The 18,201-nt window shown below is 40.5% G+C and overlaps 1 long non-coding RNA gene across 1 annotated transcript in view; it reads left to right on the plus strand.

Moving 5' to 3' along the window:
- The window catches only part of LOC309852832, a 642,903-nt gene that overhangs the window by 172,303 nt on the left and 452,399 nt on the right, over nt 1-18,201 (plus strand). The gene's annotated exons all lie outside the window — the stretch shown is intronic.

Here is an 18,201-nt window from a genome sequence, read left to right on the forward strand (position 1 = left end):
ACTTGTGATTTCCCTCTGTCAAATAAATAAATAAAATCTTTTTTAAAAAAAAGACACACACACACACAAAAGATACACACTTTTCCTGTTGTCTACACCCTGTAGCCAGCCAGGGGGATACTGCTACTTCCACTTCTGAATGTGTATCAAGTAAATGTGGGGGGTCTTTTACACCTCAGTTATATCTTCAATGTCAATAACATACTATTTTTTTTTTACCATATAATAAAATACTGTACTTTCAGATCAAATAGTAACAAAATGCGCATTTCGTATGTTTTCCTCATGAGTATAAGACCTACTCACTCCCACTTATTCCTAGTTTTACTCTTCTAATTGAGACCAGTTGTGTCACCAGTGCCTAATATTTGACTACAAAACTGACTTTTCAGTACGTTTCGTATCCCAAATTTTATGCTAATTCAGATGTCCTGAGATTGTGATTCTGTATGCAACTTTGGCAAACTTTTAATGTAAGGAACAGTCAGTAAATATTTTATACTTTGTAGGCCACACTGTTTCTGTCACAGCTATTCCAGTATGTCCTTATTGGATCAAAAGTACCTAAATATGGGGGAGGAGTCAAGATGGTGGAGAAGTAGCAGGCTGAGACTACTTCAGCTAGCAAGAGATCAGCTAGATAGCTTATCTAAAGATTGCAAACACCTGCAAATCCATCAGCAGATTGAAAAGAAGAACAGCAATTCTAGAAAGAGAAAAACAACCACTTTCTGAAAGGTAGGACTGGCAGAGAAGTGAATCCAAAGCGACAGGAAGATAGACCCCGGGTGGGGGGGGGGGGGCCTCCCGGCAAGCGGCAGAACAACGGAGCACAAAATCAGGACTTTTAAAAGTCTGTTCCACTGGGGGACATCGCTCCAGAGGCTAAACCGGGGCGAAGCCCACGCGGGGTCAGCATGGCCTCAGGTCCCACAGGGTCACAAAAGGATCGGGGGTGTCTGAGTGTCACAGAGCTTGCGGGTATTGGAACGGGAAAGCCAGCTACAGAGACAGAGCCGACAGTAAGCTCACAGCTCGGTGTTACCTTGAACCGGTCGCAGGCTTGGTGAGCTCGGAGCGCGGACTGAGGTCAGGCAGACGGGAGTTACTGGGCGCTGTTCTCTGAGGGCGCACTGAGGAGTGGGGCCCCGGGCTCTCTACTCCTCTGGGCCAGAGACCAGGAGGCCACCATTTGTATTCCTGTCCTCCGGAACTCTACGGAGAACGCTCAGGGAACAAAAGCTCCTGAAAGCAAAGCCAAATGGATTACTCAGCCCGGCCCCTGGTAAGGGCAGTGCAATTCCGCCTGGGGCAAAGACACTTGAGAATCACTACAACAGGCCACTCCCCCACAAGATCAACAAGAAATCCATCCAAGACCAAGTTCACCTACCAAGGAGTGCAGTTTCAATACCAAGGAGAGCAAAAGAATTCTAGAGGAGGAGAAAGCAAAGCACGGAACTCATGGCTATCTCCCTGTGATTTTTTTTTTAGTCTTGCAGTTAATTTAATATTTTTATTTTTCATTTTTTTACTCTTCTTCTGCTAAAATTTTTTTAACTTTTACCCTTTTCTTTTTTAACGTTTTTTAACTAGTTTATCTAATAATATATATTTTTTCTTTTTTATACTTTTCTTTATTCATTTTCTTTTTTTAATTTTTTTTCCTTTTTCTTTCTTTCTTTTTGAACCTCTTTTTATCCCCTTTCTCCCTCCTCACGATTTGGGATCTCTTCTGATTTGGTTAAAGCATATTTTCCTGGGGTTGTTGCCACCCTTTTAGAATTTTACTTGCTCCTTCATATACTCTTAGCTGGACAAAATGACAAGGCAGAAATATTCACCCCAAAAAAAAGAACAAGAGGCAGTACCAAAGGCTACAGACCTAATCAATACAGACATTGGTAATATGTCAGATCTAGAGTTCAGAATGACAATTCTCAAGGTTCTAGCCGGGCTCAAAAAAGGCATGGAAGATATTAGAGAAACCCTCTCCGGGGAGAACTAAAATCTAACCAAGTTGAAATTAAAAAAGCTATTAATGAGATGCAATCAAAAATGGAGGCTCTTACTGCTAGGATAAATGAGGCAGAAGAAAGAATTAGCAATATAGAAGATCAAGTGACAGAGAATAAAGAAGCTGAGCAAAAGAGGGACAAACAGCTACTGGACCATGAGGGGAGAATTCAAGAGATAAGTGCCACCATAAGACGAAACAACATTAGAATAATTGGGATTCCAGAAGAAGAAGAAAGAGAGAGGGGAGCAGAAGGTATACTGGAGAGAATTATTGGGGAGAATTTCCTCAATATGGCAAAGGGAACAAGCATCAAAATTCAGGAGGTTCAGAGAATGCCCCTCAAAATCAATAAAAATAGGCCCACACCCTGTCACCTAATAGTAAAATTTACAAGCCTTAGTGACAAAGAAAAAATCCTGAAAGCAGCCCGGGAAAAGAAGTCTGTAACATACAATGGTAAAAATATTAAATTGACAGCTGACTTATCCACAGAGACCTGGCAGGCCAGAAAGAGCAGGCATGATATTTTCAGAGCACTAAATGAGAAAAACATGCAGCCAAGAATATTATATCTGGCGAGGCTATCATTGAAAATAGAAGGAAAGATTAAAAGCTTCCAGGACAAACAAAAACTGAAAGAATTTGCAAACACCAAACCAGCTCTACAGGAAATATTGAAAGGGGTCCTCTAAGCAAAGAGAGAGCCTACAAGTGGTATATCAGAAAGGAACAGAGACAATATACAGTAACAGGCACCTTAAAGGCAATACAATGGCACTAAATTCATATCTCTCAATAGTTACCCTGAATGTTAATGGGCTAAATGCCCCAATCAAAAGACACAGGGTATCAGAATGGATAAAGAAACAAAACCCATCTATATTTTGCCTATAAGAAACTCATTTTAAGCCCGAAGACACCTCCAGATTTAAAGTGAGGGGGTGGAAAAGAATTTACCATGCTAATGGACATCAGAAGAAAGCAGGAGTGGCAATCCTTATAGCACATCAATTAGATTTTAAGCCAAAGACTAAAATAAGAGATGAGGAAGGACACTATATCATACTCAAAGGGTCTGTCCAACAAGAAGATCTAACAATTTTAAATATTTATGCCCCCAACGTGGGAGCAGCCAACTATATAAACCAATTAATAACAAAATCAAAGAAACACATCAACAATAATACAAAAATAGTAGGGGACTTTAACACTCCCCTCACTGAAATGGACTGATCATCCAAGCAAAAGATGAACAAGGAAATAAAGGCCTTAAATGACACACTGGACCAGATGGACATCACAGATATAGTCAGAACATTTCATCCCAAAGCAACAGAATACACATTCTTCTCTAGCGCACATGGAACATTCTCCAGAATAGATCACATCCTCGGTCCTAAATCAGGACTCAACCAGTATCAAAATATTGGGATCATTCCCTGCATATTTTCAGACCACAATGCTCTGAAGCTAGAACTCAACCACAAGAGGAAGTTTGGAAAGAACCCAAATACATGGAGACTAAACAGCATCCTTCTAAAGAATGAATGGGTCAACCGGGAAATTAAAGAAGAATTGAAAAAATTCATGGAAACAAATGATAATGAAAATACAACAGTTCAAAATCTTTGGGACACAACAAAGGCAGTCCTGAGAGGAAAATATGTAGCAGTACAAGCCTTTCTCAAGAAACAAGAAAGGTCTCAAGTACACAACCTAACCCTACACCTAAAGGAGCTGGAGAAAGAACAAGAAAGAAACTCTAAGCCCAGCAGGAGAAGAGAAATCATAAAGATCACAGCAGAAATCAATGAAATAGAAACCAAAAAAAAACAATAGAACAAATCAACGAAACTAGGAGCTGGTTCTTTAAAGAATTAATAAAATTGATAAACCGGGGCGCCTGGGTGGCTCAGTGGTTAAGCCGCTGCCTTCGGCTCAGGTCATGATCTCAGGGTCCTGGGATCGAGTCCCGCATCGGGCTCTCTGCTCGGCAGGGAGCCTGCTTCCTCCTCTCTCTCTCTGCCTGCCTCTCTACCTACTTGTGATTTCTCTCTGTCAAATAAATAAATAAAATCTTTAAAAAAAAAAAATAAAAAAAAATAAAATTGATAAACCCCTGGCCAGACTTATCAAAAAGAAAAGAGAAAGGACCCAAATAAATAAAATCATGAATGAAAGAGGAGAGATCACAACTAACACCAAAGAAATACAAACTATTATAAGAACATACTATGAGCAACTCTACGCCAACAAATTTGACAATCTGGAAGAAATGGATGCATTCCTGGAAACATATAAACTACCACAACTGAACCAGGAAGAGATAGAAAGCCTGAACAGACCCATAACCAGTAAGGAGATTGAAACAGTCATTAAAAATCTCCAAACAAAAGCCCAGGGCCAGATGGCTTCCCAGGGGAATTCTACCAAATATTTAAAGAAGAACTAATTCCTATTCTCCTGAAACTGTTCCAAAAAATAGAAATGGAAGGAAAACTTCCAAACTCATTTTATGAGGCCAGCATCACCTTGATCCCAAAACCAGACAAGGATCCCATCAAAAAAGAGAGCTATAGACCAATATCCTTGATGAACACAGATGCGAAAATTCTCACCAAAATACTAGCTAATAGGATTCAACAGTACATTAAAAGGATTATTCACCACGACCAAGTGGGATTTATTCCAGGGCTGTAAGGTTGGTTCAACATCTGCAAATAAGTCAATGTGATACAACACATCAATAAAAGAAAGAACAAGAACCATATGATACTCTCAATAGATGCTGAAAAAGCATTTGACAAAGTACAGCATCCCTTCCTGATCAAAACTCTTCAAAGTGTAGGGATAGAGGGCACATACCTCAATATCATCAAAGCCATCTATGAAAAACCCACCGCAAATATCATTCTCAATGGAGAAAAACTGAAAGCTTTTCCGCTAAGGTCAGGAACACAGCAGGAATGTCCATTATCGCCACTGCTATTCAACATAGTACTAGAAGTCCTAGCCTCAGCAATCAGACAACAAAAGGAAATTAAAGGCATCCAAATTGGTAAAGAAGAAGTCAAATTATCACTCTTCACAGATGATATGATACTATATGTGGAAAACCCAAAAGATTTCACTCCAAAACTGCTAGAACTTGTACAGGAATTCAGTAAAGTGTCAGGATATAAAATCAATGCACAGAAATCAGTTGCATTTCTCTACACCAACAGCAAGACAGAAGAAAGAGAAATTAAGGAGTCAACCCCATTTACAATTGCACCCCAAACCATAAGATACCTAGGAATAAACCTAACCAAAAAGGCTAAGAATCTATACTCAGAAAACTATAAAGTACTCATGAAAGAAATTGAGGAAGACACAAAGAAATGGAAAAATGTTCCATGCTCCTGGATTGGAAGAATAAATATTGTGAAAATGTCTATGCTACCTAAAGCAATCTACACATTTAATGCAATTCCTATCAAAGTACCATCCATCTTTTTCAAAGAAATGGAACAAATAATTCTAAAATTTATATGGAACCAGAAAAGACCTCGATTAGCCAAAGGGATATTTTAAAAGAAAGCCAACGTTGGTGGCATCACAATTCCGGACTTCAAGCTCTATTACAAAGCTGTCATCATCAAGACAGCATGGTACTGGCACAAAAACAGACACATAGATCAATGTAACAGAATAGAGAGCCCAGAAATAGACCCTCAACTCTATGGTCAACTAATCTTCGACAAAGCAAGAATGTCCAATGGAAAAATGACAGCCTCTTCAATAAATGGTGTTGGGAAAATTGGACAGCCACATGCAGAAAAATGAAATTGGACCATTTCCTTACATCTCACACAAAAATAGACTCAAAATGGATGAAGGACCTCAATGTGAGAAAGGAATCCATCAAAATCCTTGAGGAGAACACAGGCAGCAACCTTTCGACCTCAGACGCAGCAACATCTTCCTAGGAACATCGCCAAAGGCAAGGGAAGCAAGGGCAAAAATGAACTATTGGGATTTCATCAAGATCAAAAACTTTTGCACAGCAAAGGAAACAGTTAACAAAATCAAAAGACAACTGACAGAATGGGAGAAGATATTTGCAAACGGCATATCAGATAAAGGACTAGTGTCCAAAATCTATAAAGAACTTAGCAAACTCAACACCCAAAGAACAAATAATCCAATCAAGAAATGGGCAGAGAACATGAACAGACATTTCTGCAAAGAAGACATCCAGATGGCCAACAGACACATGAAAAAGTGCTCCATATCACTCGGCATCAGGGAAATACAAATCAAAACCACAATGAGATATCACCTCACACCAGTCAGAATGGCTAAAATCAACAAGTCAGGAAATGACAGATGCTGGCAAGGATGCGGAGAAAGGGGAACCCTCCTACACTGTTGGTGGGAATGAAAACTGGTGCAGCCACTCTGGAAAACAGGATGGAGGTTCCTCAAAATGTTGAAAATAGAACTGCCCTATGACCCAGCAATTGCACTACTGGGTATTTACCCTAAAGATACAAACGGAGTGATCCAAAGGGGCATGTGCACCCAAATGTTTATAGCAGCAATGTCCACAATAGCCAAACTATGGAAAGAACCTAAATGTCCATCAACAGATGAATGAATCAAGAAGATGTGGTATATATACACAATGGAATACTATGCAGCCATCAAAAGAAACGAAATCTTGCCATTTGTGACAACATGGATGGAACTAGAGCGTATCATGCTTAGGGAAATAAGTCAAGCAGAGAAAGACAACTATCATATGATCTCCCTGATATGAGGAAGTGGTGATGCAACATGGGGGCTTAAGTGGGTAGGAGAAGAATAAATGGAACAAGATGGGATTGGGAGGGAGCCAAACCATAAGTGACTCTTAATCTCACAAAACAAACTGAGGGTTGCTGGCGGGAGGGGTTTGGGAGAAGGAGGGTGGGGTTATGGACATTGGGGAGGGTATGTGCTTTGGTGAGTGCTGTGAAGTGTGTAAACCTGGCGATTCACAGACCTGTACCCCTGGGGATAAAAATATATGTTTATAAAAAATTAAAAATTAAAAAAAATACATCACGTTTAGCATTTATCTCTGAAGGAAACTATAAACAAATATGTCAAAATGTTAACAAGTAGTAATTCTGAATGCTGGACAACACAGTTCACCCTTAAACAGAGGTTTGAACTGCATAGGTCCATTGATCCATGGATTTTTTTTCAATAAATACAGTACAGTACTATATTAAAAAAAAGGTACCTAAATATGGGTGTGGCTGCATTCCTTTACACTTCTTCTAAAAACAGAGGGTGCACTATATTTGCCTCTTGTTCTGTAGTTTGCAGACTCCTTATGTACACAAAGGAATTAAGAGCACCAGAATAAGTATATGGGTAGATTAAAAATGTCTTCCTATTTTTAAAACTCTTTAAAATACAGCAGACTGTTTAAGAAACTAACAGCTTAGTACATATGTTTATAGCATATGTAAAAGTAAACCTATAATAATGATAGCAAAGGGAGAATTGGAAGTTCACATGGAAAGGAATGGTCTGATGCTCTATATGAAAAAGTACCAAGTCACATGAAGGTAAACTGATAAGCTGTGTAGTACACCCCCTTAAGTAAGCACTTAAAAGACAGCTATAGCTAATACCAGTAAACCAAAAGAGATTTTAAACAAAGCTATTTGTAAAAATTCAGTTATTTCAAAGAAGAGAGAAAAAGGGAAAAGAACAAAGGAGACATGATGAAACCAGTAGCAAGATAATTTAAATCTACATAATATCTATAAAGGGAAGTGGTGTAAAGACACCAATGATAATCAAAAATCAACTAATTTTCAATGACTGACAACAATATGTTTCCTACAAGAAATTCACTTTGAAAATTAAAGGACACACAAACACTATTAAAAACATGATAGCTCTATTAAGATCAAAGTTAATCAAAGAGCAAATAATATGACCAGGAGTAATTATTAAATCTATTTCATAATCATAAAGGGATAAATTCAGCAGAATGACATGAGAATCCTAAACCATGCACCCAGAACTTCAAAAACCCTGAAAAAACATACAGGACCACCATGAAAGACCAATCCACAGCCACAGTCCGGAAATTTAGATGCCCTTCTCTCCATAATAGAACAAGTAGACAGAAAATAAGGACCTAGACAATTGTAACATGAATGTCAAGGAAACCGACCTAATTAACCTTTGTAGAACTGAGAGAGAATAGAAAATGTGTATTTTGGCTTTGCCTCTGGTTCCTGCACTGAGCTCCTAAACCCCCTATATTTTCCTAAGTGATAAGAGCACTAGGAGCATCGTTTGTTACAATCAGATGACTCTGGGTGGACTCCTGGGTGCAGCTTTTCACCAGAAAGACCAAGCCATGATTAGAAGCTTGGGATTTTCAGCCCCATCCCCACATCTATAGAGAGGAGAGGAGCTGGGAATGGAGTTAATGACTGGTCATGCATATGTGAGGAAATCTTAAAATCCCCATAGTTGGAGGTTTGGAGAGCTTCTAGGCTGGTGAACACAGCTACTCCAGGAGGGTGACACACCCCAACTCCATGGGGACAGAAGCTGCTGCACTGATGATCTTCCCAGACCTCATCCTATGTTTCCCTTCATCTGACTGTTCACCCACTTCCTCTACCATATCCTTAATAAACTGGTAGATGTGTTTCCCTGACTTCTGTGAGCTGTTCCAGCAAATCAAAGCCAACGGTGGGACTGTTGGAACCTCCAATCTATAGCCAGTTGTTAGAAACACAGGTACTAACCGGGACTTGCAACTGACATCTAAAGTGTCTAGCGGGGGTAGAGGGCATCCAGGTAGATGGTGTCAGTGTTGAGATAAATTTTAGGACACCCAGCTGGTGTCAGAGATGCCCTGTTGGTGTTGGGAAAACCTCCACAGGTTTGTGACCTGAAGTGTCAGAAGTGAAGTTCTGCATGAACAGTAAGGGAGACACAGAGGAAAGTGGCACGTGTAGAGGAGAACTGGATTCTTCCCTACATTGGGGGAGGAAAACGGACTTTTTCCTTATAAGAACACTCCACTCAACAAGGGATCATACCCAGTGTTTAAGAGCGCATAGTACTATACCAAGGGAAAACATATTCTTGGCCATCAAGCTAGTCTTGCTAAATTTTAAAAGAATTCACATCACAAAATATGTCTGTGACCACAAAAGAATTATGATAGAAACCAGTAACAGAAAAATGTCTGGGAAATCCACAAATATTTGGGAAATAATGACCTCCTTGTGACTAACCCTGGGACAAAGAAGAAATCTGAAATTGGGATGTATCCTGAACTGAATGAAAATGAAAACAGAACATTTCATAATTTGCCACCACAGCACGAGAAACTGAAACCCCCCCTGCAAAAGAGATAGCACTAGAACACCTATAAGTCTAAGGTATCTTTTTTTTGTTTGTTTGCTTGGGGGGCTGGACCAATCAGTGTGAACCTCCTGCTTATAATGGTACGTAAACTGGTAAGTGAGCTCATCCGGTCTGAGGCTTGCTTAGTCAGGTGAAGGCAGCACAGGGAAAGAAGGCAAGTTTCTTGAGATTATTTACAAATATCTGGTTATGATAAGCCAGTTGAGAATGTTATAACTGAGAACACAGTCCACTGGGAGCAGTTAGATTATGAAAGGCAATGTTTATAGATGAATTAAAAATAAATGGATAGTCTAACAGAAGTAGAGAGTATAAAATGGAAACAATGAGGGTGACAATACAGGAAGGGAATTACTGAGAACATGACTTCAAAGGTGGTACAATTACTGGAGATGATGACTTTGGGAGGTTAATGGGTAAGGAGAAAAGAAAAGGTAATTGAATGTACCAGTCAGCTTCCTAGAAGCTTTTCTATGGCAAACAAACAAACTCCTGCATTCTCATGGTCTTACAACAAACATTTTTTCTTCCTCATGTCGCATCTATCACTTCTTGCTTGTTTCTGTCATTTAAGTCTGGGATTCAGGGTAAAACTTGAGTGTGTGTGGGATACACCATTCTAGCACCAGAGAGAAGAGAGGGTTGGGAGCAAACAAATCTTTTAAAGCTTACATTTACAATTAAAATATGACATTTTACTCACACCAAATTGGCCAAGCTATAAATTGGGCAAAAAGTGTAATCCCCCCAAAGAGAAGGGTTCCCTAAGTCAAGAGGACAAAGGCCTACTCTCACAAGAAGGTGATAATTAGTTGGAAATGATATTACAATATATGACAATATAGCTTCTAACAGAAATAATTCTCCCTTCTTTGTTTACACAAAATACACTTACCTTTGTCCTAAAAGAAGAAGAAGAAAAAAAAAAACTACCCAGACACGTCTTCAGTCCCATATGAGGGTGACGCAGTAGTCTTGTGAGACTCTTTTTGCTTGAGAGCCTCCAGTGGAGTCCTTCCTCAACACACTACGGTGGAACAGAGACAACCCCCAATAAACCCTCACATTCAGAAAACAGAAGAAAGGAGGGACCCAGTAGTCTCTGGTCCACAGCAAAAAAGGGTAGGAATGAGGAATGATCCTTTCCTCAGCTCTTGCTTTTTTCCAGAGAAGAGCTGTCTAGTCCCTTGTGCTCTGTGTTTCACTGTTCTGACTTGAGCTAACTACACCAGCTAGAGGATTAGAAACTCTGCCTTCCTCACACGTTTCCGCAGCCGCTTCCTTCCCATCAAACTGTACAGTCCCTAAGTTTATTGGTCACCAACAAGATCACTGTTTCCTTCTAATGCAAACCTGGTGCTCCATCAACAGTGGGCTCTTTCTAAGTAGTACTTTATATGATCCCGAACAGCTACATTTTCCAGTAGCTACAACCATGTTTTCCAAGACATGCTGAACTCTTCAGATCCCCTTCACGATCCTTGAGTGTCTCAGGGTCCTCCAGCAGAGCCAGGCCTGTGCTTCCTGTTCACTAAGCCACCTTGCCTACGAGGAGCGATTCCACGGGAGACACTAATCAACTGCAGGCTTCTTCAAAGGACATCAGGCCATGTCTTTCATTTAGACATTGCCATGATTTTGCATTTTAACTTGCTCTGGACCCTCCAATGTATTTTTTCTTTTAAATATCCATTTGTTTGTGACACAGAGAATGAGAGGGAGGGGTAGAGGGAGACGGAGAGAGGCTCTCAAGCAGACTCTGTCCTGAGAACAGAGCCAAATGCAGGGCTCAATCTCTCAACACTGAGATCATGACCTGAGCCAAAACCACGAGTCAGATACCTAACTGACTGTGCCACCCAGGTACCTGGAACCTCAACGTATTTCTTTTCTTTTTTTTTTTTAAGTTTTTTTTTTTATTTATTTGACAGACAGAAATCACAAATAGGCAGAGAGGCAGGCAGAGAGAGAGGAAGGGAAGCAGGCTCCCCGCTGAGCAGAGATCTTAATGTGGGGCTTGATTCCAGGACCCTGGCATCATGACCTGAGTGAAGGAAGAGGCTTTAACCAACCCACTGAGCCACCCAGGCACCCCAAGTATTTCTTTTTCTTTTTCTTTTTTTTTTTAAGATTTTATTTATTTATTTATTTGACAGAGAGAGATCACAAGTAGACAGAGAGGCAGGCAGAGAGAGAGGGGGAAGCAGGCTCCCTGCTAAGAAGAGAGCCCCATGCGGGACTCGATCCCAGGACCCTGAGATCATGACCTGAGCTGAAGGCAGTGGCTTAATCCACTGAGCCATCCAGGCGCCCCCACCCCCAGTATTTCTTAATGGTAAGTTTTACCAACTGGAGATGAGGCACAGTTACATCCTTAAATCCTGATTGCCAGTCAGCTTGTTCATTTCTGATGTCAGGTCTCTAATGTACTACTATGTTAAATGCTGCTGAGAACGAAGCAGCATGTTCCTATCTTTTGCTTTCCTGATCTCTGAACTGGTGGAGGTTATATGCAGGCGTGATAACATTTGCAAAGGAAACATTTGCCAAGATCTAGAGACATTTATGTCATCATTGTGGTGGTTCTACTGGTATCTAGTGGGTACAGTCCAGTGGTGCTGCTAAATATCTTCCAGTGCACAGTACAGCTTCATGCATTGGAGCATTATCTGACCCACTGTCAACTGAACAGTACAACTTATACCACGTAAACACCAATCAAAAGAAAGCAGACATGTCATATTAATACCAGATAGATTTCAGAAAAAATAAAGTTACTAAATAAAAAGGGGGACAATACATGGTGGTAAAAGTTCAATCAAGGTGACTTAGCAATCTTGAGTGCATATGCACCAAACAACAGCTGCAAAATATGTGATGCAGCAACTCACAGAAACTGACAAGAGAAACAGACGCAGTCACAGTTACAGCCCAGACTTCAGTACGTGTCTCTCAAGAACTGCTAGAGTGATGATAGCAAATCAGCAGGACACTGATGAATTTCACACACACACCCCAAGTCACAGGATCTCATCAGCTTTTTGGCAACACCAGCCAGACATAGGAGATGACACATTGTTTTGAGGAACACATGCCAGGACAGATCATATTCTGGGTCATAAAACCCCCTTCCACAAAATTAGAAGAATGGTATCATTGACTGTGTTCACTGACCACAATGGAATCCAACTACAAATCAAAAACAGAAAGCTAACAGGAAAATTTCCAAACACTTAGACACTATAAACAACTTACCTTCCAATAATCCACAGATCAAAGAGGAAGACTCAAGAGAAATACACAGGCTGAAAGAAAATGAATATACAACATGTCATAATCTGTGAGGTGTAACTAAAGCAGCACTGAGAGGGAAATTGATAGTACTCAATGTTTATACTAGAAAAGGGGGAAAATAATCCATGAATAATCTAAATTGCAGTTAAGAAATCAGAGCGGAAAAAAATAAACACAAACCAAGCAGAAGGAAGGAAATAATAAAGGCAAGAACAAAAATAAGTAAAACTGAAAACAGGAAAACAACAAAGAAATAAAGAGCTGACTCACTAAAAAAAAAAAAAAAAATCAATAAAATCCACAATTCACTAGCAAAGCTACCAAAGAAAATAAAACATAAATTACTTGTAGCAAATTAAGCAGGGAGCCTGCAGACATCAAAAGGATTAGTAAGGGACAAATACAAAACTCTACACACATATACTTGAAAACTTAGCTGAAATGCAACAATTACTCCGCACATACACCACAAATCACCCATGCGAAATAGGTAATAGGAATACTTTGAATTGCAATTACAAAGCAAATGTGTAATCTCAGAATACCCTCCCCAAAAATAAACCTGCAGAGGCACCTGGTTGGCTCAGTGGGTTAAGCCTCTGCCTTCAGCTCAGGTCATGGTCTCGGGGTCCTAGGATTGAGCCTCGCATCGGGCTCTCTGCTCAGTGGGTAGCCTGCCTCCCCCCCCTCTCTGCCTGACTCTCTGCCTACTTGTGATCTCTCTCTCTGTCAAATAAATAAATAAAAAAGAAATCGTTGCATTACAGGGATTTAAAAAATAATAATAATAAAATAAACCTGCAGGCACAGTGAGTGGTGAGAGTTTAGTTAATATTGCTGCCTTGTTATCCATTTTGTGGGGCCAGGTGGCCTGTAGGGACCTGGAACTGACACTAGCTCCTCCCTTGAGCACATGCCCTAGATAACAGCCCACAGAGTCACGGGCAATCGTTGGTTCCAGATACAACTCTTCCAGCCATCCCTATGATAACCATTCTCCTGCACCTCCTAGGGACTTCCCTTTGGCCCCTTTAGATAAGACCCCTTCCAACCCCCAAAAGCTTACCAAAACCCTGCTGTGTTTGGTTTGAATTGACCAATGTGGTCTTACCCCAGAACCCCAAAGCATTCCACTGAGGGACACTAATAAAGGCATGTGGCCTAGGTCCTGGCCTAAGGTTGCTTTCTGCGTGCTGCCATAACCTCCTCACATGACCCCTACAGGTGTACAGAAAAGCTCCCCCAGATCTGTGAGAAGCAAACTTAACTCAATTCACTTTCCCTTATAATCTGTTACTGAACCATGGCTCACCATCTCACATCGAGGGCTCTACTAAACAAATGTTAATACAACCAAGTCACAACAGCAACACAATAGACAATTCTATCAAACTTACAGATAATCAACAAATTTAACACAATTTCTTTCAGAAAATAGAAGGGAAGGCAATACTTTTCCCAACTAAATTTCCAAGGCTGGTATTAGCATGATACCAAAACTACACAAAAACATTAAGGGGGAACAAAAGATAACTACCAACTAAATCCCAAATGAAGATGCAGAAATTCTTAGCAAAATATTAGCCATAGAAATCAACAATACAGGGGATTGTACACCATGACCAAACTGGTTTGAGGGACAGAGGGCAGTTTCAAATTCCAGTCAGTGTAACCCACCATGTCTGTTAACAGGCTGGAGAAGAAAAATCACAGATCCTGTCAACTGATACCGAAAAAGCATTTGACAAAATTCAATATCCATTTACAATATAAGCTTTCAGAAAACTAGGAACAGACGGACATTTCCTCCACTCAATAAAGAACTCCTACAAAAAACTTACAGCACACATCATACTTCATGGTGAAAGACTGAAGGCTTTGCCTGCAGAGACTGGGAACAAGCCAAGGATGTCTACTCTCACCATCGATATTTGACATGTTACTAGAAGTTCAAGCCAGTGAAGCAAGGGAAAAGGAATAAACAAAAGTGATGGAGAAAAGGAGGATAAAATATTGTGTCCATTTGCAGAAGCCATCATGATTGTGGTAGGCTGAATAACACCCCACCCTAAAGGAAGGGCGTGTCCTCATGCCTGTAACATGGGAAGGTAACCGTAAACGTTGTAAGGGAGATGCAGATGTGCTCTGGTGAAGATTGTGAGATGAGAGATTTTCCGGGATGGTCTGGTAACCGCAGAATGGTCCCGAGGGTCCGTATAAGAAGAATGCAGGTAGAGTTAGCCACGTAGAAGTCGGTGAAGTGATGGAAACCAAGGGGCAGAGCTGAACAAGCCCTAAGATGCTAGCCTGCCGGCTTCTGAAGATGGAGGAAGGGGACCAAGAGGCAGAGGATGTCAGCATTCCGGATGTGGGAAGGTAAGGACAGAAATTCTGACCTGCAATATCTAGAAGGAGCACAGTGCTCTGGTTCCATAATGTAGAATGGGCCTCCGGAACTGTAAGAGAATAAACTTGTCAGTTTAAGTCGTTCAGGTCGTGGTAATTTGTCACAACATCAACAGGAACATGTCTGAAGTTGTATATGTAGAAAATCCAAAGGAATGTACAAAAATGTGTAGAAAAAGTAAAATTTGCAAGGTGTTGAAATACGAAAGCATGCGAACATCTTTGGCATTTCTGTATACTAGCAGTTTATACCTTGAAACTGAAATAAAAAATACAGTAGTACATGCAGAATTGCTCAAGGAAGAAAAAGTAGAATACGAAGAGATGTTCCAGGGCAGGGTCCCCTGGATCTGAAAGATACCGGTCGCTGGGAAATGGCAGAGGGACCCAGGGCATTTGGTAATGCGGATTATCCCCTTGTCAGAAACTACAGTTGGAATCTCAGTGACTGTCTTACATCATTATATATTCATTTACTTCACCGTGTGTTTGTTAACCTCCACACACTTGATTTTCAAGCACCTGACCATGGCCAACCCTCAGTAAGAGATTTCACTTAACCATCTGGCCTTTCAAGTTATTTAAGACCTGAAAGAACTCTTCATATTTTGTACCCACTTTCTTCCTGAGCCTGCCTTACGTTCATTTTCATGTCACAGAAGTCACAAAGCATCCCACTGATTTGTGTATCCCTTGCAAAAATGGGAAAAATGTAAACTAAACATATAACCTGGGTCACAATGTGTGGAAGGAAAATTGTATTTTTAAAAATCGGGGGAGGTTACCTGGGTGGCTCACTCACTTAAGGTCTGCCTTAGGCTCAAGTCACAATCCCCTGGGATCAAGCCCCACAGAGGGTTTCTGGCTCAGTGGGAAATCTTCTTTTCCCTCTCCCTCTGCCTACTGTCCCCTGTCCCCCCTGCTTGTTCTGTCAAATAAATAAAATCTAAAAACACATTTTACTACAATTAAAAAGGGATCATGTAACATATTACTTAAGACCCTAATTCAAAGTTGAACTTTTAAAATCATTTGGAAAATTGCTTCTAGTAATATTTATTATCTAATAAACATTTCCAAACAACTTGCATTAAACCTATGTAAAATACCTTAAGGCAATTTATCTAAATAGTATTTTATAAGCATTTTCAACAACTGTATCATATAATGGAACCTATGTGTAAAGGAGGAAAGGGAATGTAATAAATTATTAGCATGAAGAAAATCTTGTCTTTCCCAGCCAAGAAATCAGGAATTTCAAGAGTAAATATTCAGTGTTTTACTACGATGGTTGACTACTGACACTTTTTTGTTTTTAAGATTTTATTTGAGAGAGACAGCATGAGTGGGGAGGATCAGAGGGAGAAGCAGACTCCCCACTGAGCAGGGAGTCCAACATGGGACTCGATCCCGGGATTCCAGAATCATGACCTGAGCTGAAGGGGGTAGCTCAACCAACTGAGTCATCCAGGCACCCCGACTACTGACACTTTTAAAGCTCACTACACCCTCTCTTCTGCCCATTTGGGCAAGGTGATAAAAGCCTGGGTGCTCCCTCCTTTGATGCCAGCTGGAAGGTCAAACCACAGCAGGCACCTTCACCCAATCCCCGTCCGACCCAGTAACCACAGTTAATACACCAAACAGGTCACCGTTTCCTGTTCTCCCAAGTCATTCTTGGATCACCTTGGCAGTCTACTGTGAAATCTTCATCAGGTAACACATGTTCTCATAATGCTTTTAGAGCACGGCATCACTAGTCTTGATAGCCAAAGCCAACGTTGGTTAGGGTTCCACCTGTTCCACTGGGTGGCCACAAGTGCGAATCAACAAGAAGTGTACTGGGGGGTGTATACATGAAATTTCTAGTTTCTCTATCAAGCAATTGTTCCCATTATACACTATTCATCCTAAATTTTTTCATGGGTGCTCCAAGCTCAAAATAGATTATTTTTAGCCTAATTTCTGAACTTATTTTATTTCTGGATTTTTCATGCTTACTATCTTCCTATTTTCACTTTATTTAAATTAAGGTGTATATCATGGGTTTTATTTGGGCACATCATACATGAAGATATATAATCATACAGTGAATATTCATGAGTGGGAAGGCAGGTTTTAGGGAATCAGAACGTTGAACTTGCATTGCTATGCCTTTTCTTCACTGCCACATAAATATCCTGGGGCAGAGTATGCAGAGAATAACTCTAGTGTAACGTGTGAACATATAATCCCCAAACCATTCTTTGATCCCATCATGGAGAGAAATTGTTACAGATTCCTTCAAGCTTGAGAGCCTAATGGTGCACTGACAGTGTGTACGAAGTACTCTACAGACATGGGATAAACTTTTGGAAAAAGAACAGGACTCATTCAAGGTTATGGTGAAAATTATTTAAACTTTATTAATTAGTATGAGAGCTATGATACATTTTGAAGAAAACAGTAGCTAAATGTAGTGGCAGGAATTAATTATGAATCATGAATATAACTGTTCTGATTCTTTTTTTAAAAAAAGATTTATTTGTCAGAAAGAGTACACTTTGAGGGGGTGGGAAGAGGCAGAAGCAGGCTTCCTGCTGAGCAGGGAGCCCAATGCAGGACTTGATCCCAGAACCCTGGGATCATAACCTGAGCCAAAGGCAGACACTTAACCAAATGAGCCACCCAGGCATCCCTACAGTTCTGATTCTTCCCATTCCACTGCCCTCTCAGGTAACTGCTCTCTTCAATTTCCAAGAAAAGGGAAATCTGTCGTTAATAATATGCCAACCTGTCAATGACAGTATAGAATGGCTATTACCATCTTCCCCTGCGTTGTTTCTACCACATAATCCCAGTCCCTAGGAAACAAACTCTCACTGTCCTCCGTGAAAAGGCCAGTCCCTATAATTCCTCTAGAGAAGGGGGCCCTGAACGTAACAAACACAAATTAGATGAAGGTTATGCATTATTCTCTGCCCCTCCCCCATGCAAATTCACACAGTACCAAATCTGACAACTCAGTGTCCTTGCTGGTCCAGGGAACGTGATTATGAAGAAGTCACACC

This window comes from Mustela nivalis, assembly GCF_964662115.1.
Source record: "Mustela nivalis genome assembly, chromosome: 18".
NCBI classification, from domain to species: Eukaryota; Metazoa; Chordata; class Mammalia; order Carnivora; family Mustelidae; genus Mustela; species Mustela nivalis.